This window comes from Podarcis filfolensis, assembly GCF_964270895.1.
Source record: "Podarcis filfolensis genome assembly, chromosome: 5".
Classification (NCBI taxonomy): Eukaryota; Metazoa; Chordata; class Lepidosauria; order Squamata; family Lacertidae; genus Podarcis; species Podarcis filfolensis.
This window is the reverse complement of record NC_139608.1, coordinates 79194121-79218715: the sequence shown is the minus strand read 5'-3', so window position 1 is coordinate 79218715 and position 24595 is coordinate 79194121. Positions and strand designations below refer to the sequence as shown.

At 40.9% G+C, this 24595-nt stretch overlaps 1 long non-coding RNA gene across 1 annotated transcript in view; it reads right to left on the bottom strand.

Moving 5' to 3' along the window:
• The window catches only part of LOC310763094, a 117671-nt gene that overhangs the window by 16103 nt on the left and 76973 nt on the right, over positions 1–24595 (bottom strand). Inside the window, exon 2 of the long non-coding RNA XR_014548476.1 lies at positions 18195–18418. This is a non-coding gene — a long non-coding RNA (uncharacterized lncRNA). The remainder of the gene's footprint in view (positions 1–18194; positions 18419–24595) is intronic.

Genomic DNA, 24595 nt, shown 5'->3' with positions numbered 1-24595 from the left:
TGTGACTTACCGTAACCTTTAGGTAAGTTTGCTCCTTGATCAGTTTGGCCTGGGTTTTCAGGTTGCTTCCATAGATTCACTGGTGGTGTTTCATGCTGGGGACGCTCAGTCTTGGGTAAAGCATTTACAGAATGTTTAATTTATGATTAATGCTTAATATAGGCTCCCTATTATTACACACAGTCTGTGGGTGGGCTCACATGCTCGAGTTAATGTTTTGTGGAGATGGTATTGTTTCTTGGCCAGGGGTTTGTTAGCAAGAATTGTATCCCATGCATGAACAGAATCTATGTACTACTGAACTATGTGCTCACATGTTGTGTCCTTTTTTACTGCTCAATTGTGGCTCCTGGTGTTCATATTCCACTCTTGATCTTCCTGGGCAACACCCCTTGACTTATCTGGGTTCTGATCATGTGGCAGAATTTTGTTTTTCAGGAGTTGCCAACCCTAACAATTGTCAACCTTTCGGTTGCCCTTTTTACACCTTCAGACATCTTGTAGTGACTGAGACAGACCTTGGCTGTAATGGTGTAAAGAAATGAATGCACAGGCATGTGTGAGATGGAGAAAAGCAGGAAAGGGAGTAGAATGTGCAGCTCCCCCCATATGATGGTTTGGAAGCAAGCAGGGCATTTTTCAGCTGAACTCGCCAGATCTCAGCTCCAGCACCTCTCATGTGGGCTCCATTGCCATTATAAGAGAACGAGGGAGGTGTTCGTTGTGAGTTCTGGCACCTCTTTTTCTAGAAAAATATCACTGGAAGTAAGTCCCACTGTGTTCAATGGGGCTTACTCACTAGTAAGTGTGTAGTCCAATTTAATTCCATTACGTTGTTTAAAGTGGCTTGTGGAATAGACTGGGAATTTCTAGTTAGCACCAACATTGAAGTTGCTATGTACATGTTAACGTTTCTTGGTGTAAGTTGCAGGATATAAGAGGGCATTTCTTCGGGCAATTACATTCCCTCAAAATAATTGTTTTTAGCTGCTAACCTTTGTGTAGTTCAAAGCTCTCATTTCTTTCTCAGTACCCATTCTGATGAGCATAGTTCAGAATACATTGCCTATCATCCATAAAATGCTCTGGGGCAAATTTCTCATTAATGGCATTATTAATAATTGTCACAGAAAAGGCCCTAATAGCATCAGACGTAATCCTGGTCATATGACTCGATCTTTATTATCAAGAGAGGGGGATGCATCATTAAGTCCCACCGACCATTTTCACGGAGCTGTACAAAGTGAAGCCCTTGCTCTCAGAAGCATGAAGTCTGGGGGAAATTAAAAGCTGTTCATTATAAATTCAGGATTCAAAAGTCTTGTTTTCAATTAATAAGGAGTGAAGAAGGACTGGGTTCATAACTTCTTTTAAGTTGGTATCATTCCCTAGTTACTGAACTCATTAAGAGATTCAAGCCTTCTGCTCATCTAATGCACTGAATTTATGCTGAGTTAAGATAGCCCTCCCAAACTCTTGGCACAATAGCCTATCCTATCAGGGCCCTGATGTGCATATTTAGCAAACTAAACAACGTCAGCATGCAATAGGACAATAGGGTTGCATCCGTCTGAGCATCCTTTGGCCCCTCTTCGTCCACCATTGGCTTCTGCATCAATATGATACATTTTTCCCCGTAGACTTGAGTCCTAAGTGTGCATATCCAACATATAGGAGACCTGATCAAGTCCAAGCTAAGCATGTTTACATTCTATTTGTTTAAATGGAAGAGTTAAGCATGCTCCTAAATGTATCCTGTGGACAGGTGCTTAACTTTGAGTTGGATTATTCCCAAGAACATCTCCTTGTACCTCTGATTTAAAGCTTATTTCTCATTGAGACAAATGGCCTATATGCAGATGACATTGTGTCTGCTTGTCTATTTTATTCATTTAAGAAGGTTCATAAACTGCTTACTCGAAAGATATCTAAGCAGTGTACATAAAACAGTAAGATGATTATCACTAATATGCAGATAAAATCGGTGGTATTTAAAAACCAAGTATACATAACTAAATTATGTCTTCAGATAGGCTTGCTGAAATAAAAAGAAAGCTTTTTAGCAGGAGTATTAAATCTGTCTAATGTTAATAAGTGGGGAGCTCCAAAGTATAGGTGCTGCCACACTGAAAGGCTGAAAGACACATGCAGAATCAACATTATGTAGTGCTTGTAAATGTTCAGGTTCCATAGATTGAAGTGGCTGAGCACAGAATATGCCTGAGACCATCATTAGAGAGATTTTGGGACTTTTCAGATATTCAGCTAGGGTAGAAGGTATTAAAAGGAAGTGGAATTGCAATGGCAGGTTCTGCCTCCCAATTATAATTGGTGGTTTGAAGATTGAAGAGTGTCTCTTACAGATACAGATGATAAGGCAGGGTTTCTGATCATGCAGAGAGGTCTCTCTTCTATCTGTGGAACAAATGAGGCTGTTCATAAGACACATTGTGCATGTTCCGTCTACCCTAATTGAACATCTGAAAAACCCTACTGGGGCAGTGTGTCAAAGGGAGCAGTTGAGCTTAAAAACCTCCAAGGAGTGAGAGTTCACAACCTCCCAAGGGGGACTGTTCCACTGTTGAACAGCTCTTACTGTCAGAAAGTTTTTCCTGATGTTTAGTCGGAATCTCCTATATTGTAACTTGAAGCCATTGGTTTGAGTCCTACCCTCCAGAGCAGGAGGAAACAAGCTTGCTCCATCTTCCATGTGACAGCCTTTGAGATATTTGAAGATGGCTATCATATCTCCTCTCAGTCTCCTGTCATAGTGATGGGATAGACAAGAGATGGAAAAAATGGAAATTTTAACTACATGAGGGTTTGTTTTCTGTAAGCCGGTTCCTCAAACATCCATCTGTCTGGTTTTAAGGTGAAAGCCTTGAGACCGTCACAAAGAATGATAGGCTTTGTTAGAGAAGGGAACTTGATCAGCCCACCTCATAGGATATTTAAAAGGAAAGCCATAATCCATCCAAAATAAACTTTTAAAGTCTGTGTTAGCAGGATCTCCCGCTGCTTCTATGAGAACAGAGGAAGGCAAACAAGCTTTTTGAGGAAATTGCTGAATAAAACCCAGATCAACTGCCTTGATGCTGGCTTTAAAACTATGAGAGATTTTTCCCTGAAGAAAGTTCATAGCCCTTGTCAGGTGTTCTAATGTCAGGGTCTGAAAACAGACAAGATGGGCCTGTGGGAATGAATTCAGTGGTACCTCGGGTTAAGAACTTAATTTGTTCTGGAGGTCCGTTCTTAACCTGAAACTGTTCTTAACCTGAGGTACCACTTTAGCTAATGGGGCCTCCTGCTGCCTCTATGCCGCCGCCGCGTGATTTCTGTTCTCATTCTGAAGCAAAGTTCTTAACCTGGGGTACTATTTCTGGGTTAGTGGAGTCTGTAACCTGAAGCGTCTGTAACCCGAGGTACCACTGTGCACTAGCTCTGCCCCACTGCATGAGATGGAAGGCAACTGCCCAAAGTGGGGAGACTTCTCTCCTTCTGGAGCCCCCCCCCATCTGCTTTAGAAACCCCAAACCACTGAAGTACAGTGCTCCAACCCCTAGCTCCCTGAGCCATTCCAGAAGGACACTGCAGTCAACACTATTGATTTGAGCTTATTAGCCGAGTTTTTGCTGCCCTTACTTCAACACCCCTCCTCCAAGGAAGCATTAATTACTCACTGGATCCATGCAAGCAATTCTATTTGGCAAGCTCTAAGAAGCTAAGATGGGTCAGCGTCAAAAGGCAGGTGATCAACCACACTTACCCAAGCAATGGGTCCACATCCCTAGGTGACAATAATTGAAACAGATCCAGCATCACGAGCTACAAAGTGTTGATGCACAATCTGTTGGTGTTTGTGTGTGTGTGCATGTGTGTGTGTGATGACTAAATGTTTGGATAACAATAGCACTTGATTCTGCGTGCATTTGCATAGTATTTATAGGCCACCTTTCCCATGGGAAATTGCTCAAGACAGCATACGTGCGGAAAATAATAATCAATTACAGTGAAAACAATACAACATAAAAGCAGGCGTAAATACGAGGTATGAAAACAGCAACAGGCAATTCAAATCAATTAACACCTTTTGGTAAATACAAAAGATATTTTTAGCTGCCTTCTGATGAAGGGGTTTGAAGCAATGACGTTTCAAAAACCACAAACCTTTTGACACTTTAATTTCTACATTAACCCGTTTAAAATCGTGTGCTCCAGATTTGCCACTTGGCAAAACCTTGCCTGACTTCCAAAACTGGAGAGATTAAGGGAATATAATAAAATATTGCAAACTTTAGCATAAATTATCTGGGAAGTGCTGACTGTACAAGCTCTCCTGAAATCAGCCATCCAGCTAAGCACATTTTGCCCCATTGATAACAATGGGAGAATCAAGCATGTATAGTAGTCTTTTCCATTGAACTCTACGAATGCTTAATTTGGACTGCACCAGTGCCATTTTTTAGGGTGGAATGTCCGTTTGGTATGACACGGGGCTGCTGATGAAAACAGCATCCCTGTGCTACATTCTCCCCTCCTCTTTCAAAATATGTGACGCTCCTGTGTCATGACATTCTAATGTGTGGCCCCCTGCTCCATATCAGCCAATGGGAGAAGTAGTTTTCTTCAGTTACATTTTATTAAATTTCAACATTTTTAGCTTATATAATCAAAACACAATTACGTCTTTTTTCTTATTTTTGTGAACTTCCCAACCTGTTTTCCGTGGAGTAGTTGTTTCTCCCCTTCTTCTTTATAGTAAATCACAACCACAGTATAATACAGTGGTACCTCGGGTTAAGAACTTAATTTGTTCTGGAGGTCCGTTCTTAACCTGAAACTGTTCTTAACCTGAGGTACCACTTTAGCTAATGGGGCCTCTCGCTGCCGCCACGCAGCCGCCACACGATTTCTGTTTTCATCCTGAAGCAAAGTTCTTAACCCGAGGTACTATTTCTGGGTTAGTGGAGTCTGTAACCTGAAGCATCTGTAACCCAAGGTACCACTGTAATCTAATTACTTCTGTGGCTCATAGCTCAAATCCTGCTCATGAGTTCATCATACTATAGTATTTCTTTAAGTAGTCTGGAAAAGGCATCCATTCTTCCATAAAACACTCATCATTAGATTATCTTACTTTTGCTGTTATTTTTGCCAGTTCTGCATACAGTAGTTCATTATCTTACTTATCCATTCTTCTTTTGTGGGAACATCTTCCTTCCATTTCTGCACATAAAGAATTCTAGCTGCTGCTGTTGCATACATGAACAACTTCAGCAGTTCTGGAGTGTGGGATTTCTGCCCCTCTAATCCCTAACAAAAACACTTCAGGGTTTGTTTGTTTTGTTTGTTTGTTTGTTTGTTATACTCATTTTATTTTTATTTTTTTAAAATGATGTTTATTCAGAGTTTCAAAAATACAGAAGAGAGAAGAAAAAAAGAAAAAAGAAGAAAAAAATACATAAAAACCAATACAAAAACTACAACAAAAAAGAAAAATACAAATCCCATATTACATCTTTCATTTGCTTATTTCCTTGACCTCCTCACACCTCCCTTTTTGTATTCTAGCTTAATTAGTTGTTTCAGCAAATTCTTTCCATCTTTATTTACCTTAATTTGTTTAACCTTATCTTACCATAAAATACCTTAAAGTTTAAAATTTAATACTTATTTATACGTAACTCCTTATATCATTTCTACTAAGGCCAGATAATTTCATTCCAACATTTTCCCTAATATTCATTAATTTTACACTAATTCTGAAAATAAAAAAAAATTCTTTACAGACTTTCTTCTAATTTTCATCCAACGTCCCTTCTTCCTGGTCTCGGGTTATGTCAGCCCTTACTGTCCATTCCATCCAGTCCATCAACCTGGTGATCTTATGTCCGAGGCCCTTAAGTCTCTTCCATGCCCCTTCTGCGGATTTTCTTCTTCTTGTTTATACTTGCACTTTTCCTTGTCTTTTGTTGATTTCTTTCTTGATTTCTTTCCTTTCTCAATGAGGAGTAGGTCTCTGGGAGATTCCAGCCCATAATTATCTCCATCTCCCCTCATCAGACCAGCCCATTTCCCACAGTCCCACTCCCCACAGTCATCCATATAATCCAAAAAATATTTAACAGCATATTTCAAAGTCCCTCCAAAGTTAAGAGCCTCCTCAGCTCCAGGCTCCCCCTGGCCCACTCCAACTTCAATCTTCCAAAACAGCGGCTTATGCTCCTGCAGGGCCTCAGGTCTCTCCATTTGTATTGCTTGAGGTGCAACCGCAACCTCCTCCATTATCATCTGCCCCTGCACTTGCCCAGTCGAACCAGTTTCCTGAGTTGGTTGCTGTATGGTTTCTGTGTCAGTATTCCCTGTTTGTCCACATTCACTGACTACAGCAGTCATCAAATCCAACTTCTCATTCATCAAACCCATCTTCTCATGCAACTGCTCCAGCAAAGCATTTGTCTTGCAAAAAGCAAGTACCAAAACTTCCTCCCGGCACATTTTTATTCAAGGTCAAAAGACTGGTCCCACGATCTTAATCTCGCAGCTGTAAAGTCGCCAAGTAAATTGCAGCAACAATTTGACAAGCTCCCTCTAGAGGAGACAATTTCTATTTGTGTCCATCTTTTTTAAAGCATGTCCAACAAAAGAAAGTTACTTTCAATTTTCAAATATTTTGTTTCTTTAGAATGCAGAAGGCAACATTGAAATCAGTTTGTTTCTCTTTTTTAGCTATCTGTCAAAATGTTCCATTCACAGTCAATGAACGTCTCCAACAATTTCTGTCTCTGACACCCCGTTCCCAGGTTTGAGACGGTGGAAACTTATTTTCCTTTACTCCCTCTCCTGCAGGCTTAAACAGTCAAATTCCACCCCCCTTTTCTCCTGCTTCCAAGGGGGTTTTAGTGGTTATAAATGAAGGAAATTTCGACCTTTACAAACAACTTTCCAGGCTATTAGCTTACAAGGTTTTTGCTTCAGTCTATTTACAAAAAGCGGAAGGCGGACTTCCTGTTTTGAACCTTCCCACTTCGGTGCCAAATTAGGGTGTTTCTTGATCCAATTTTCCGTTTTTACTCACAGGTACTTGTTTAGAGTCCAATTGTCGACAGGAAAAAGTCAGCGCTCTCCGGCAATGGCTATGTGGCTTCCCTCCGTGAAAGTAGCAATCAGTTCGCAGCACTGCGCCGCTCACCCCACTTCGCTCCGGAGCCCCAAAATGGGGTTCCCCGCGAGTAGGGGAGGCGCTCCTGGTGCCCTGCTGAACCCCACGTTCCCAGGCTTCCTCCACCTGGGATTTCTAGCGGGTCCCCGCCTTCGCCGCGGCGGGAGGACCCAATTTCCACGGAGCCCGTTCCTCCGATCGGAGGAACTCTGCCATTCGCCGATGGCGCTAACCCGGAAGTCTCTGTTTGTTATACTCATTTTAAACTTTTTTTTTTATCTTGTCGGGTATAATTTCCCAAAATACACTCACTTTTTTAGAAGTCTTCCATGTATGAAAGAAAGAGTCAGCTACCTGTTTACACTTCCAGCAATTGTCAGGAGCCAATGAGAGAAGTCTTTCTGCATGTTATGGAGGTGTAGAATGCAACACAGGTGCCATTTTTGGAGGATGGAGCCTGTTGCAGTTACCTCGCATTCTGCACTCGACAGTTCCATTCTAGGTTTCCAGCACTAATATTACAACCAGCACGGTGTCATTCCATCAGCCCTGGAGTACAGTTTGTGACACACATTGCCAATTCTCAGCTCTCAAGGCTCCTCATTGGTATGCGGTGCAAGCACAGCACCTCTCTATAACCTTGATAAATTAAAAATTGACTTATCAATATTCAATCATGCCACCTCATTTGTCCATTCCTTTTCTGTCTGGCATTTCTAAGTTGAAATTGGCACTGTCCTAAGTAAATGGAATTAAAATTGCATATTCCCCCTTTAAAACTGAAATTAAATCAGTCTGCTACTAATGTCATCCTAAAACACCATAGTTTAGCTGAGGTGATATAATGTATAGTGGCAGATGTAATATTAACAAGTGTTCCTTTTCATTACAGCACTGGTCTTCTGGCATTTTATCAAGCATCTGATTTAATATTTCACTGGGAAAGTGAAGCAATGGCAGGTGCAGGCTGTCCAGCGTATTTTGGTATTAAAATTAAATTTGCAGACTTCTTGGTAGCTTTTATTTATGAGGCTCTATCACACAGAGAAAGGAGACTTTCAAGTTTTTGCATGCTGGCTGGTTGGTGATTTCTCACATCTGCCTCTCGCTTACCTTTTGCTTCAACTTCTCTCTATTTTAGAATCCATCAAGTCAATGTGTCTCCATTCTAAAATCTATTTATTTTAAAGTGATTCGCTTTCTGAATACAACTGCGGCGTAGTTTACTAGTGTGGAGTCATTCCCAGTTAACAATATTGGCTAAAGAGACTAAAAACATGAAGCCTGACTTGGTTCCCTCCCGTTGTGGTTTGGAACGTAAAATTATTGCATCAAGACATCTAACCATTTAAGCATCATGCTGAAGTATCTGAGCATGAAGTATCTGAGGCATGCGACTTTCAGAGCTGTCATATTTCACTTTTAAGCTCAGGCATGAAAATTATTGGAATTTGAATGGCACAATAAACATGTGGCATTATCAATTGTAAACAGTGTGCATGCATTTAAAGAGCAGAGTTTCTCTGCATTATACAAATGTGTATGATGATTCTTATTCTTTTATTTATATAGGCCATCTATCACTTTGCAATGTTACATGAGCAAAGAACAAGCCCCTGTTGTGCAGTGCTTTCAGTCTAAGTTGGGACTATGGGCGAGGATAAGCAAGGGTAACAGATCCGAAGAGAGCAATAGGGAGGGGGGAACTGGGTAATATGGGGTCTGAATGTGAACAAATGCAGTTATATGTATTTAACCTTATTTATGGTTGCGAACAGGGACGCGGGTGGTGCTGTGGGTTAAACCACAGAGCCTAGGACTTGCCAATCAGAAGGTCGCGGTTCGAATCCCTGCGACGGGGTGAGCTCCCGTTGCTCGGTCCCTACTCCTGCCAACCTAGCAGTTTGAAAGCACCTCAAAGTGCAAGTAGATAAATAGGTACCGCTCTGGCGGGAAGGTAAACGGCGTTTCCGTGCGCTGCTCTGGTTTGCCAGAAGTGGCTTAGTCATGCTGGCCACATGACCCGGAAGCTGTATGCTGGCTCACTCGGCCAATAAAGCGAGATGAGCGCTGCAACCCCAGAGTCGGTCACGACTGGACCTAATGGTCAGGGTCCTTATGGTTGAGAACAGAGGGGTAAATCTGAAGGCTTTGTGGAAGAAGCAAACATTGTGTTGCGAGTGGGGGAATCTGTCTATTTCAGGTCTGGGTCACTTTTGCTTGCGCCAAATTCTGCATTGATCTGCCATGTTTTTGATCTTCATGAAAACTCACATTTAAATACAATTTTCTCTCAGTTGATGCACTTCTGAACTTTGTTTTCTCCTCACAATATGCACTTCTAAATGTATTTTGATAATTTTGAGTACAGAACAGCGACAAAGCGGCCCACCTCCCCACTTTACCCCGACAGCTTGGGGTAAGCTTGGGAGTCGCAGGCGGGTGGCGCGCTGAATGTTACCCCCCTCAGTGAGAGCACCCGGGGCGGTCTGCCCCCACTGCTCCCCTTTCCTACGCCCCTGATCGCTATCTCCCTGCAGTCTGAGGGAAGAGAGGGACCATGCACCTCACAAAGTTGTTCTGTGGGAAAGGGCGTACAGAGGTCATGATGGAGAAAGGACCAGGCCTTCACTTCTGTGCACAGCACAAAGGAATTGGTCTATTTTATATAGATGTTCCATTCATAATTCATTACATCAAATTTGTACCATGTCATCTAAACTCAAGCTACATTTTGCATGCAAGTTTAAAAACAAGATTCAGTTTTGATAGGGGAGCTAACCATTCCGCGACTCCTCCTCGTAGTCTAGTTTATGCTCTCATTGCAATTCAGCAAGGAAAAGAATTGCTAAATTGTTGTTAATTTTGTGAGTGCATCCAGATTTTATGGTTTGGGGATTACATTAAGTATTGTTTTATTGTCCCTTTTAAAAATTAAATTTGATTATCTTTGGTTCTTATTAGTTTTACCCTCCCGGGTTCATCTATAGCAGAAATGTTCAATCTGTTCTGTCAGCACTTTGATGCTCTGTAGGCAGTTCCATAGACAAGTCCTTTTCACTTTATGTATTCTGAATGTATTTATTAGGGGTTGTGCATCACCTCTGTTGCTTTCCGAATTATGAGTCAGGTGGGAACAATTCAGGCAAGTTTATCACATTCCTAAGTCAAATGGCATCATTTAAAAGGTGTCTGAAAAGTCCTGAGTCACTCTGTGGACTTGGGTGCCCCCAAAACACTGCACTTTTAAAAAGCAAAACAGATTAGCTTTCCCAGAGAATGCTCTGAGCATGAGTGAGAAGGGGCAGAAGAGGTGAGGGGAAATCTTTCATTCTGATGAACAGATCTAGGTTTTAATCAAAGTAAATCATTTCTCCAGAGCACTCCAATCACAGTTATTCTTTTTTTTTTTTGGCAGGGGGAACGGTGAAACTTTGTTTTTTTACATGCATCTAGGCTAATTCAAGGCCCCCAGACCCCATCAACAAAAAACCTTCTAGTTTATTATTTGCAAATTTAGAAGGGAATATTCTTTAGATATTGCAGAATATTTGTTCCCATGATAAATAATTAGGCTCCTGTCAATAGATCAATAATCATTTCCCCTATCACCAAGGGGTATAACATATTTACATATCAAAAAATAATTGTTAGAGGGTCCATAATGATTTATTTTTCTTTTTATATAAATTATGCTCAAAGCAGTTCAGAGTCTGTAAACCCAAACATCAAAATGTCAGTTCTGCAACAATTGTAAATGTGAATATGCCAAATATGTAAATACACCAAATAAATCAAAACATTGCCTAAGGCTACAATTCTAGCCCCATTTGCTTGGGAGTAAGGCACACTGAATTCAGTAAGACTAACTTCTGGATAGACCTGATTAGAACTGCACTTATAATTGGTAGTAGCTAACAAAATGACAGCATTCAGCCAAGTAACAGGTTGAATGTCTCAGATCTACACAGAAGTAAATCTCATTAAGTTTAATGGGAGTCACTTCCAGGGAAATCCTAAATTTCCCTAAGCAAATCACACTCAAAACATGCTTTGATAAATGAGAATGATGATCACAAAAGCAACCATGTTTAGCTAGCCAACAAATACAGTGGTACCTCGGGTTAAGCACTTAATTCATTCCAGAGTTCTGTTCTTAACCTGAAACTGTTCTTTTTTTTTTTTTTATAATATATTTATTGAAGTTTTCAAGTAAAGCATATATTAGATAAGCACAACTTATCATTGTCCATTTAACATCTCTCAATTGTTACATGGGACTCCCCCACACCTCCCGCATACACTTACATCATTATTAAATTAATTTCAAACAAATTATCATTTAACTCATCTTAATTAATAATCTTAATTTGGTTTGACATATAATTCAGCCTTAAATCTAATTTAATGGTAGACAATTGTCTGCACTGGCATCCAATTCAACACTCAACCAAATTACAATATTTTTGTAAATAAATCTTAAATTTCCTCCAGTCTTCTTCCATCCTTTCTTCTCCCTGGTCTCGAATTCTGCCGGTCATCTCGGCTAATTGCATATAGTCCATCAGTTGCATCTGCCATTCTTCCACAGTGGGTAGCTCCTGAGTTTTCCAATTCTTGGCAATTAATATTCTTGCTGCTGTTGTTGCGTACAAAAAGAATGTTCTGTCCTTTTTTAACACACTCTGGCCGACAATACCCAGGAGAAAGGCCTCTGGTTTCTTAGTAAAGGTGTATTTAAACACCTTTTTTAATTCATTATATATCTTCTCCCAAAAGGCCTTCACTCTAGGGCAGGTCCACCAGAGGTGAAAAAATGTTCCTTCATTTTCCTTACATTTCCAACATTTGCTATCAGACGAATGGTATATTTTAGCCAGTTTAACAGGGGTCATGTACCATCTATACATCATTTTCATCACATTTTCCTTCAACGCATTACATGCAGTGAAGTTCAGCCCAGAGGTCCACAACCTTTCCCAATCTTCAAACATAATATTATACCCAATATCCTGCGCCCATTTTATCATTGTTGATTTTACCATTTCGTCATGTGTGTTCCATTTCAGCAGCAAGTTATACATTCTTGAAAGTACCTTAGTCTTAGGTTCTAACAGTTCAGTTTCTAACTTTGACTTTTCCACTTGGAATCCTAACTTTTTGTCATTTTTAAACACTTCTTTAATCTGAGCATAGTGTAACCAGTCTCGCACTTTGTCTCTCATCTTTTCTAAACTCTGCAATTTCCAGTTGTCACCATCCTTTTCTATTATCTCCCAATATTTTGGCCAGTTGGCCTCCATATTGGCTCTTTTCCGAGCCTTAGCCTCCAGGGGTGACAGCCACCTCGGAGTTTTATTCTCCAGTAAGTCTTTATATTTTGTCCAGACATTAAAAACTGATTTTCTGACAATATGGTTCTTGAAGGCCTTATTTATCTTAGCTTTATCATACCATAAATATGCATGCCATCCAAACGCATTATTAAAACCTTCCAAATCCAAGACATCCGTATCTTCAAGAAGTAACCAATCTTTCAACCAGCAGAAAGCTGCAGCTTCATAATACAACTTTAAATCTGGCAGGGCAAAGCCCCCTCTTTCTTTCGCATCTGTTAATATTTTAAATTTGATTCTGGGCTTTTTGCCCTGCCAGACAAATTTAGAAATATCTTTCTGCCACTTCCGGAAACACTCTGTCTTGTCTACAATCTGCAGTGTCTGAAACAAAAATAACATTTTTGGCAATACATTCATCTTGATGGCAGCTATTCGGCCTAACAAAGAAAGTTTTAGTCTTGACCAACTATCCAAGTCTCTCTTAATCTCTGACCAACATTTTTCATAATTATCTTTAAATAAACTCAGATTTTTTGCTGTTATGTTTACCCCTAGGTATTTAACTTTTTTAACCACATTTAGTTCTGTCTCTTTCTGAAGCTGTTCCAACTCAATATCTGTCATGTTTTTCCCCAAAACTTTAGTTTTTTGCTTATTTAACTTAAATCCTGCCACTCGACCGAAGTTTTGAATCAGTTGTAGAACTCTTTTCAAACTAGACTCCGGCTCCTGTAATGTCAAAACTAGGTCATCTGCAAAAGCTTTAAGTTTATATTGTTTCGCTCCGACCTGAATCCCTTCCACCAACCGGTCCCCCCTAATCATATTCAGGAGCACTTCCAGAACCGAAATAAACAGTAATGGGGAAATCGGGCAGCCTTGTCGTGTACCTTTTTCAATTTTAAACTCTTCTGTAACCACATTGTTAACTATCAGTTTAGCCTTTTGTTCTGAATATATTGCCTCAATCACGTTCTCAAACCCCCGTCCCACTCCCATTTCTTTTAAATTCCCCTTCATAAATTTCCAAGATATGTTGTCAAAGGCTTTCTCCGCGTCTATAAAAATTAAAACTGCTTTAGTGTTTATGTTTGTTTGTAAAAGTTCCAATATGTCTATGATGTTCCTTGTGTTAGTAAACATATGTCTGCCCGGGAGAAAGCCTGCCTGGTCTTTATGGATTATCTCACTTAAAACTTTCTTAAATCTTCGTGCCAAAACATCTGCAAATATTTTGTAATCCACATTTAAAAGGGAGATGGGACGGTAATTCTTGAGTTGTGTCTTTTCAGTTTCTGACTTTGGAATCAATGTGATAAATGCTTCTTTCCACGATTCAGGCGCCTTCTTCCCCTCCATTATTTCATTACTGACCTCCAACAAAGGTTGTATCAAATAATCCTTCAATGTCTTATAGTAGTTAGAGGTCAGTCCATCTGGCCCTGGTGATTTGCCCTGTTTCAGACTCAGGATGGCCTGTTCAATCTCTTGTCGTGTTATTTTGCCATTTAAAATTGTTCTATTTTCTTCTGACAGCTTTGCTAATCCATTTCTCTCCAAAAATTGTGTAATCTCTATTTCATCTTGTGGCCCTTGAGTATATAACTTTTTAAAATACCTCTGGAAGCACTTTCTAATCTCTCCCGGGTTCTGAATGTTCCTTCCTTCAACCTCTAAGTTTGTTACTGTATTTAATCTTTGTCTCCTTTTCAACTGCCAAGCTAGCAGTTTCCCACATTTATTTGCCGATTCAAAAGTTTTTTGTTTCATTGTTTTAATCTTCCATTCTATTTCCTGATTTATCAGCTTGGAATATTGCGCCTGATAAAGTTTAATTTCTCTCAGAATCGGTTGGGACTTCGGGTTAGATCTTAACTTCTTCTCCAACTCTTTGATACTTTCCAGAATTTTATCTTTCTTTTCATTTTGCAGTCTTTTCTTTAAGGAATTCTGTTGAATCAAGAACCCTCTCATCACAGCTTTACTTGCATCCCAGATAGTTCTTTTTTCCACCGTAGTGTTCAAATTAATCTCAAAATAATCCTTTAAGGTTTTTTGGGCCTTCTTTACAATTCTTTGGTCTCTAAACAGGCCATCATTCATCTTCCATCTAAAGGAGCCGATTGGGATCAATGTCATATCCATTCTCAAGGCGTTATGGTCGGAGCATGTTTTGGGGCAGATTTCCACCTTCCTCACCTTAGGTGCCAGACTTCTAGTTATCCATATTTGGTCGATTCGTGTCCAAGTCAGTTGAGCTTCAGAAAAGAATGTTCCTTCTCTTCCCAGGGGGTTTCTAACTCTCCAGATGTCAACCCAGTCCATATTGTCAGTCATTTCAAAAAAAGTCTTAGGTAGTCTTCCCTCTTTAGTAATGTTCTGGTTCTGTGACTTATCCATATTTGTTGATACGACCCCGTTCATGTCCCCCATCATGATGACGTTGTTGTAATCCAGATAATCCAGCATGGTCTCGTGCAACTTCTTATAAAAATCCGATTTTCCTTCATTTGGAGCATAAATTCCTAATATCAAAATTTTTTCTCCTTGATACTGTACTTCTATTGCGAGGATTCTTCCACTTTCATCTTTAAAGAGAAATTTTGGTGAAAGGCTCTCTTTTGCATAGATCACTACACCTCTCTTTTTAACTGTATCCGATGATATAAATTCTTGACCAAGCCTTTTATTTATTAACACCTTTCTATGGAGCCTAATCACATGTGTTTCTTGTAAGCATATAATGTCCAATTGTTCCTTTTTTAAAATATGAAAAATTTTAGACCTTTTTTCGGGACTGTTACAGCCATTTATGTTCCAGCTCAAAAGCTGCAGAGACATCCTGGATAGGTCTGGTTATTCTTTCTGGGGTGGTACCTTGTTCTCCGGTCCTTGAGGATCCGAGGGGGCGGGCTCCTCTGGAAGTTCTGGCGCTGGCAATCCAAGTCCTTTGTGGAGGTCTTCTCCGTGTGCTCCCAAAAACTTGTCTCTATCTTCCACTGTTTTGATTTTGATCTTTCTCCCTCTGTAGGTAAAGGATAATCCTTGTGGAAACTCCCACCTGAAGATAATTGCGTTGCTTCTCAACAGTCTTGCCAATTCCGTGTAGTTAGATCTAAGGTCCAGCAACTGCTTAGGAATGTCCTTGTAGATTTCAATTCTCTTGCCCAAAATGTCTAGTGACTTTTCGTAGTGCAGGCCCAAAATCTTGTCCCTTTCCTCCTTTGATCTCAGTGTTATCAAACAATCTCTGGGCTTCTCTGTCCTTCTGACTCTGCCAAGCCTGAAAGCAGATACAATTTTAAAGTCTTTTTCCTCTAACTTCCAAAACTTGGCAAATTCCTTAGTTAGAAATTCAATAAAATTATCTTCTTCCACCTCTGGTATTGACCGTATCCTCAAGTTGGTCTCCCTGTTTCGCAGTTCTGTCATCAAAAAGTAAATCTGATGTTCTCCAACTTGTTTGCTGAGTGGTCTTACTTCTTTCTCAAGTTCTTCCAATCTTTGACTAGTATCTTCAGCCAGTTTACGATTTTCACCTACAGCCTCCTTTAATTCTCCAATAGACTGGGCATTCTGTGCAACTTGTCCAGTCAGCTTATTCAAGCTTTCTGTGTTCTGTTCAATTTTAGCTGTATGCAAATCAGCCTTCTTGTCCAGAGCCTCCAGTTTCTCCAAAATTTTCTCCAAGACAGAGCTACTTGTCCCTGAAGCCATATCTCCCAGGTGCAGCTCCTCTGTCTCACCCTCCCCTGCCTGTATTAGGGAGGCCGCCTCTATGTCTGGAGGCAAAGTGGAAGGCAAGGCCGGCACAGAAGATCTACGCTGTGAGGCTGCAGATAAAGTTAGAGTTGTTTGTTTAGTCCTTCCTCTTCTCCTTGCGCCACTCATTCCAAAGTTATCTGTAATCCAAGGTCAATCCAAGTTGTTCCCATGAGAAAGCAGAGTCCCAGATACAATAGTCAAACAGAGGCCGGGAAAGGGAAAGTAAAACAAAGTCACTGCTGTAAGTCCAAAATCCTCTAGAGGGAGCTTAATACGTCTTCAGGGAAAAGATCAAATCCAAGTTAAACTTATAAATTTAAATCCATGTCCATCGCCTCCACAATGTATTATTTTTAGCAGAGTAAAACTTAAAGCGAAACAGTGTTTCTTACAGTGCCTTGACTGCAACAGTTTCAAAGTATCCAGTTCCAACTCAGAATGTTTCAAAACCTGAATTCAATGTATCCAAAGTTGCAAACTGGTGCTCATCCAGGCAGCTCCAGCACCAGAGATTCTTATTTATTTTATAATCCACTGGTGCCACAGAAGAAGGATATCAATGCACCCCGAATATAACCAGCAAAAGTCAATAGCTCAAAGTCTTTCACTCAGAAAACTGCTTTAACAGGGTGCCAGCATTTAGTTAACGCATAACTTTTTGTCTCCACTCCTCCTGCTCTTTGCTTAAAGTTCAGTATAGCGGGAGATGGGCTTCCTGCTTATCCTCACTCCGTTTTCAGCCAGATTTCAACTTTTTTAAAAAAGTTTTAAAAGTTTCATAAAGTTCTCAAAAAGTTTCAGAAAGTTGACAAAAGTTTCAGAAAGTTTTCAATGTCCAAATTTACTCACGGGTTGTAGTTTCCAAAGTTCAGAAAAGTTGCAGGAAGAAAGGACAGCGCTGACCGGCAACAGCAACGCGGCTTCACTTCGCTGTTTGCGCAACGACCCACAGCGCCGCTACCCCCTCCGCGATCCGGAGCCCCTTACGGGGTCCCTTCAGCGTTTTGGGGGCTGCTTCTGGCGCCCGCCGGGTCCCGAGACCACAGGCTTCTGCCACCTGTGGTTTTCCTGAATGGGTCTCCGCTTCGCCGTAGCGGACGACCCGTTTACAGCGGAGCTCCCTTCTCCTTACTCGGAGAAGGCAGCCATTACCGGTCGCGCCGCCTCCGGAAGCCTTAACCTGAAACTGTTCTTAACCTGAAGCACCACTTTAGCTAATGGGGCCTCCTGCTGCCGCTACGCCACCGGAGCATGATTTCTGTTCTCATCCTGAAGCAAAGTTCTTCACCTGAGGTACTATTTCTGGGTTAGCGGAGTCTGTAACCTGAAGCATATGTAACCTGAAGCATATGTGACCTGAGGTACCGCTGTATTTCTCAAACTAATCTATACCAATAAAATATCAGCAGAAAAAAATGTGAAGATCAAATTGTACTGTGATTAACACAAGTTATGCGCTTCAAAATCTGTCAAACAGGTGGAATTATGATAAGGCAGTGGAAAGTACAAGCATCTCAAAGAGCATCAGAGAACACCAGAAAACCTCTCTCTAATTTTTTGTCCCTTTAACCACACCCCTAGCCACTCCCAAGAGAGTTCACCAAGACTCACCAACAATGCAGTGGTAGAGTTTGACAATCGACAGCTTTTGAGATCCCACACCAACCAAAAGCATTACTGTCAAGACAAGAGACACAAACAAGTCTGAAGCATTCGCATTCCAAATGGCAATGGAACCAGTTGCCATTCAAAGTGAATACCGGTAATTGCATCCTAGACTTGAAAGTTCTCATACAGATTTTGCCTACAGATTTGCGGATATTTCGATGTTGGGGGGGGGCAAAAGCTCTTCTTGCCAGTCACACTGGGTTTGGGAAGTGCTCAGAAGCAGTGAGAAACTCAGAACAAAGTTAAAAAGGTGCCCTTACCAGTCACTTTGTCCTCACCACAGTGCACTTACCAGGCCAGGTCATAATGTATTCTCATTGTGAGTGTGCTGGTGAGCATAGTTGTTGACCTCAAGTCATATGTTTCCCACCAGAGAAAAATTCTTCATGGGATGGAAAGGGATGGGCTTCTGAAAGACCCTAAAGCACATCTGAAGCAGGGGCTCTGCTCAGAGCTTCCTATGCACTGCCACATGATTCATCACCTAAAAAGAAGAAGAGTGAAAATAGAATAAATTAGGGTATATCTGCTGGAGTCTTACATTACTTTCTCCTAGGAGGGACAATTGCCCATTCCTGCACTATGCAGAGAAAAAATCTACAGCAGACAATGTACAAATCTGGGAATAGGAGATCCCTTTCCTGCATCCTCATTTTTGTCTTGGAGAATGAAGCGCATTCTTTCAATTTTGTCTCTTATTTTTAAATAACGAATCATTTCACAAGAGAGCTCCAAATCCGTAATCTGTTCTTTTAAAGATGGGATGTTTTAATGTGTTTTTGCAGCTTACCCAGACCTTGTGCATATTTGCTCTGTGCAGTAAATATTACCACTGGCTTCACTCTTGAAGTGCCTATTGCTAGCAATTACTTCCCAGGAAAAATTCGGTTTAATATAAATGAATAGTATAGATATAGTTTTTTTATCTGCTGGAAATAGAGCCATGTTTCATTTTCTCATTCTCTCCCAAGTACTGCCTGGGAACTGATGGGTTTGGTCGGTATTTACTGATATGTGAAAAATTAACTTTCTATTCACTGGCTGGAATTTGCTCTGCCGCCAGGGATGGGAGATTGATGTTGGGGGAGAGTGATTAGTGTTCTGACAGTAAGACAATGGTTGTTCCTGACCCTTGCTTGGCCTTTCTTACACCTCATTGCATCCTGATCCATAGGAGGAGCTGAGCTGACTTTTTCTCACTTTGTGTGGGTGCCACACAGGGAGAGGCTGCCTGTGAGTTAGTCACCGAAGACCCTAGAACGTTCCTTCTGAAAAGAGCCACCCAAAGAATGGCTATTCAGTCTGAAGTCAGACAGGTCTTTGAAAATTGGGATTAAAGGATGTTCTAACTTATCTTTGCAGCAACCAACTTCTCAGAGGTAGTCAATGAAGCAACCAAGTGGTAGAAAAGAATTTAGCTAGAGGAAAACACCTTGGAGCACAGGAGCCAACTCCTAGGGGCCATGGGGGCTTAGACCCCCCACAATAAAACATTTGAGGGGGCTGGGCCCTCACAAAGTTGATGGGTATTCCCATTCATATGATATGTGTGCACTGCATCATGTGATCGATTATGAGGGGTGGGGCTTACTTGGGCCTCTACAATATTTTATTTGTTGGCACTCCTGCCTTGGAGGGTGTATTGGGATGGAGGAGAAAGTTGTTAGTTTGCATTTTTAGGCCAACCTACCTAATCCACACCTCCCCAAACAATATGTGAATTGAATTTCTCTGAATTTTGTGGTGCAGTTCTCTAGCAAAAAATTGTGTGCAAAAAATGTGTATATTTAGGGGAAAGTGTGCCCAGAAATGCACATAATTGTGAACACAACATACAAATATGTGTTAATGTTAGACAAAGTTACATACAGAAGATGTATGTTTTGGGAGAAATGAGCATTTAAATGTGGGAAACTTTTCTTGAGGACTTAAAAAAAAAAGGAAACTGTGGCGAATTGAACTTCAGAGAGAAAGAATGGGAAACTGAGAGAAACCAAAATTGACAGATCTGTCCATCCCTAAGTATGAGAAGCTGAGCACATGGCACCATTAACTTGTTTTCAAATGTCCTATCCATCATTGTAATGTTTTGGAGACTGAAGAAAGCAGGTATTAAACAAGTGTGAAGTGAAGAGACAGGCTCTGGGCAGCATATTCTGTGGGCTTAATGGCAGAGATAAATGTCTTTTCCCCCATAAGATTTTATTAAAGCTTTTTCATAATACAATAAAAGAAAAGAAACTGAATAAAAACAAAGCAGAGAAAGGAAGAGAAAAGAAAATGTAGACACCTCTCTCAAAGGTAGCTCTTCATTTACAGAAAGTGGTGGACCCTCCCAGTTCTCACCTGGGAATGTTCCTTCCTTCTCCCAGTCTTTCACCCTGGGAGATCTTCACTTCCTTACTTCAGGGTTCTTCCAGCAACTATCCACCACCTTCCTGTGGGCCCCATTAACGGCCCAGAGCAGAGGACACCAAAGAAGAAAAAAGGGAAGGAAAGGGGAGAGAAAGACAAAAAAATAAAAAGGACTTCCAATTTTCTGTCCATTAGTTAGATAAAATAAATTATTCAAATCATTTGGTCTAGGATGACATCCAACTATTCTGTTTTACACGTGAATGAGGCAGACACCTATGTAAACAAGTGTGGCTGTTGCCATCATGCTCGTTTGATCCTAACATTTTTTTCCCCTTTGGGGAGTTGTAGTTAACAGCACTTTCGAAGAGTGTTGGGGAGATGTTGGCTTATTCAAGGGACTTCCAAGCAATCTCTCAAACCTAAGTCTCGTTATCTTGGTAGAGAAAACCAGTAGGTGCTGATGGCGGCCAGCTTTCTTTCTTTTCTGAGATGCTCAGCAGCTCTGGGAAAATTAAGCTTGTTATCATAATTGATCCTGGGGAGAAGGTGCCGACACGTTCATTCATTTCCATGCCGGCATACTGTGAGATGGCAAACACAAAATTATGACCTTGCACCTGGCTCGAGCAGGAGAAGAAACTGGACCCCGGGGATCTTTGCATTTTCATGCAGATACAAAAAAAAAAATCTAACAGGGGGAGATCTTAAAAAGTGATTGCCCAAGTTTAATTTTCTTTCTGAATAAATAACCTCTTCTCTCCAAAAGTGGTTCCAGGGTGCAAGATCTCATTTAATTGCATCTAGCCATGATATAATTTGTAGCGAAAGTAAAAAGGCATAAAATGCCACCCCCAACAGAATTCTTATCTTATATGAGGCTCTGCAGGTGTCAAATATGAAGCTCTTAAAGAACAAAAAGGAACCAGTAGCAATTATTCCATTTCCACACTGGTGGGATGTTGCCAGAATCCAATAATATTTGAAGGAGCCGGTACCTTTTAGGGGATATAAAATGTGGGTCTGTACTATCTTCTGCTGAATTGCAGCAGATAACCATTGTCAGACAGTTTCCTGGGTTGCTGAAATTATTATTTTAAATCATCACAGATCTGACCTTCAGATTTTAAAACAAATTTGTATGTTGGTGTTGGCTAGCACTAGAAGTTTTGCTTGTTTGTTTTGCTTATCCTTCGCTGAACTTCCTTCCATATTTCTGACTGGTACTGCATAGCAACCCCAATCCAGCTAAAAGCAGCCATGACTAAGCCCAATCCAAAGCCTTGGGATATTTGAGTTGCACCTAATTTCTTCTGTTGGTTTCAGTGTGACTCGGTCACAAAGATCAGTTATCATGAGTGTGCACATACAGCGATTACATTGATAGATGTACCCCTGAAGCTTTGGACATCATATCCCAACAGTTTCATGCAGATCAGGGATTGGGGTCCCTTTTCAGCCTGAGGGCAGCCTTCCAAGGGCCAGGTGTCTGATGCTGATGCTGGATGAGACCAGAGCAAAAAGTAGGCGGAGCAATAGGTGTGACTCTTACCTTTGCACAGCAGGCTGCATTTCAGCTATGGGAAGGCCAGAGTTTTCTACATACCCATGCTCCATCCAGGCTAACGAAAGGCATTATCATGGTTCAGTGACACATTCCAGTCAAGGCAAAGCACTTGGGGAATGTGTAGAACAGAGCCAAGGAAGAGTGTGGCATGGGGATATTCCCAAGGGTCAGGTGGAGACATTTCACACCCCTCACCCAAGCCAGAGGTTTCCCACCCCTGGTGTCGATGCTTAAACAGCATGGGGGGACAACATGGAACCCTGCAGAACCCCGTAAGTCAAATGTCACAAGGATGAACCACTGTCTGTCAATGCCACTTCTTCAAACCTACCAATCAGGAAGAATCAGAATCGCTATAAAAGAGTGATATGTGGCTTAGAAGGATATCGGTTGTTGGTTTTATCGGAAGCCATTGAGAAGTCCAGGATAACCAACAGGAACACACTCCCCTTGTGACAAGGCCAAGTCTCTGAAACAAAGGGAGGTAGCCAGGATATCACATGAAGCTGATAAAAAGCATTCCTGGCTAATGCCGCCACTTGGTTATCCAACCAAACAGGATGCCAGAAGGATGCCCAAGAAGTGCCCCAGATGCAGTAACATATATGCAATCCAGTAGAGATGCCAGGGGACCTATTTGGTCAGAGAATTTTAAGAAAACTGACCAGATTCATGCTTCCCAGGCTACTACATGGATCAGAATGCAGTTACCCTTTATTTTTCAATCTTCTCTGAATTTTGTGATATATTTCTTGTGTGTGTGTGTGTTTAATTTACCAAAATACACATGTAAATGCTTGCATATAAAAGCAAATTTTGGTTTTTGGTTAAAATGTGTGCAAAACCCCATTTTTAAAAACATCAAATCAATATGGAAATGGGACATAACATGCAAAACTGAAATGGACCAAAAAAAATTAAACTGATCCATCCAGATCTATGCTCCTGCCAATATTGCTTCTGTCTCCATTCTGGGTTCCATTTCAACTTCTCATCCACATTGGCCACAGCTTCCAGACATCCATTCAGAACCATGACAACTGGTCCTGGTTGCTTAGTTAAAGTAATACTGTATAGAGCTAGGTGGTATCAGCATGCCAGAGACGTCCAGCCACAAAGCTCTGGACAATCTCTCCTTCTGCCCGAAGGGCCCCAATTGTGTGAACAAGCCTTCAGTTGTAACATGCTGTGGAATTGCTTTTTTCCTTTTCTCTCTGGTTGTGAGATGCATTCCCTTGATGCCACTGAAACTGTTGGAGTGACAGATGATTGGAGAGATGTGCGTGTTGGGCCAGTGAAGCATTTAACTGCATTGCTGTCAAGGGAATCCTTTGTTCAATCACACACATTTTCTGCCCCATGGAGATGGAAGTTCCATAATCACCATACATGGGAATGGCCCTCACACAAAAGCACCACTTTTGATGCTTATTACATATCTGAAGAAAGGCATTGCTGTGTCCATGTTGCCTTATTTCTGAAAGGAGCCATGAAGATCAAAATCCCCTACTTTCCTAGATATTCTAATTCTACATCAACCACGTTCAGTCTTCCCTGTAGCCATTCTCTTCCACAAATTCTTTTCTGGGCATTTCTTTCTCTTTTACTGCATCTTTCTTGGAAGGAAAGCATGGGTCTAATTCGACCAATAGCAAACATCTGACGCCATGTTTGCCATTTCTCCCAAAGCTTGGGGAAAGTTAATTATGAATACATCCAAGGGTGAATCTTGCTGTGAATTTTGCCATCTCTACTGAAGTCTTTACTCTCCCTTACCAAAATCTCTGGGTGCAGCCTGACAGCAAAGTGTTTGAAATATGGACAGTTAGAACCTTTTTCTCTGTTTTAGCTAGTGCGAGTTGGTGCGGTATAATGGCTTGGAGATGGAACTGTGAAACTGAAACTCCCAAATTTGAATCTGGGTGCATTGGCATTGCTTTGAAAAATAATTTGTGCTTTATAAATGCAAAATATTAATAACAGCAGCTGCTAAACATAACCCAAGGAGGCCTGATCCTGTACTTTGCTTTATAGATGGATATGTGTATGTTTATGTAAATAGTGTATATTTGATAGAGGCTCAACCTGGACAGTGCTTCCCAATTGGGGGAAGGGGGTTTCCCTTTACAAAGGAACAATAGCAAGTCAGAGAAAGAGTTTAGCCTTCTCCCAGATGTGGTAGTGTTACGTATACAAGTAAATCTAAGGCTAAACACTTCTCAATTTTAATGAACTTTTTTTGTATTGTTTTTGACACTTTTGAGAGACTGTCTGCCTATTCGTTTCCATTGAGCTGTATTTCTATTCAAATTGACTTAATGTATTCTAGTGATATCATCATGTAGTAGCCAAATCCTGATAGGCTTTGTGTTGTTGTGATGTTATCAATTCACTGTTTAATCCTTGATTGAGTGGGATCAGTCATGTGACTATCTCAGGAAGCACTGGCTTTGATGGTGTTCTTACATAGCCAAACTTGAAACGGGACTGTTGTGTTATCTTCCCATTTACTGTATTATCCTTGATTGTTTAGGATTATCCATGTGACTAATCCAAGAAGGAGAAAGAAACAGCAGGCAGGATAAAACAGCGCTGAGAAGTAGCAGCAGCAGAAAGTTATTTTTAGAAAATGTTTCACAGAAATCATGACTCCCCCCTCCAAACTGAAATTGGAGAATATTTGGCAGTGTTTTACTCCTATGGGAGCATCCCTATATGTAGCTTTCCTCCTCTTGCAGT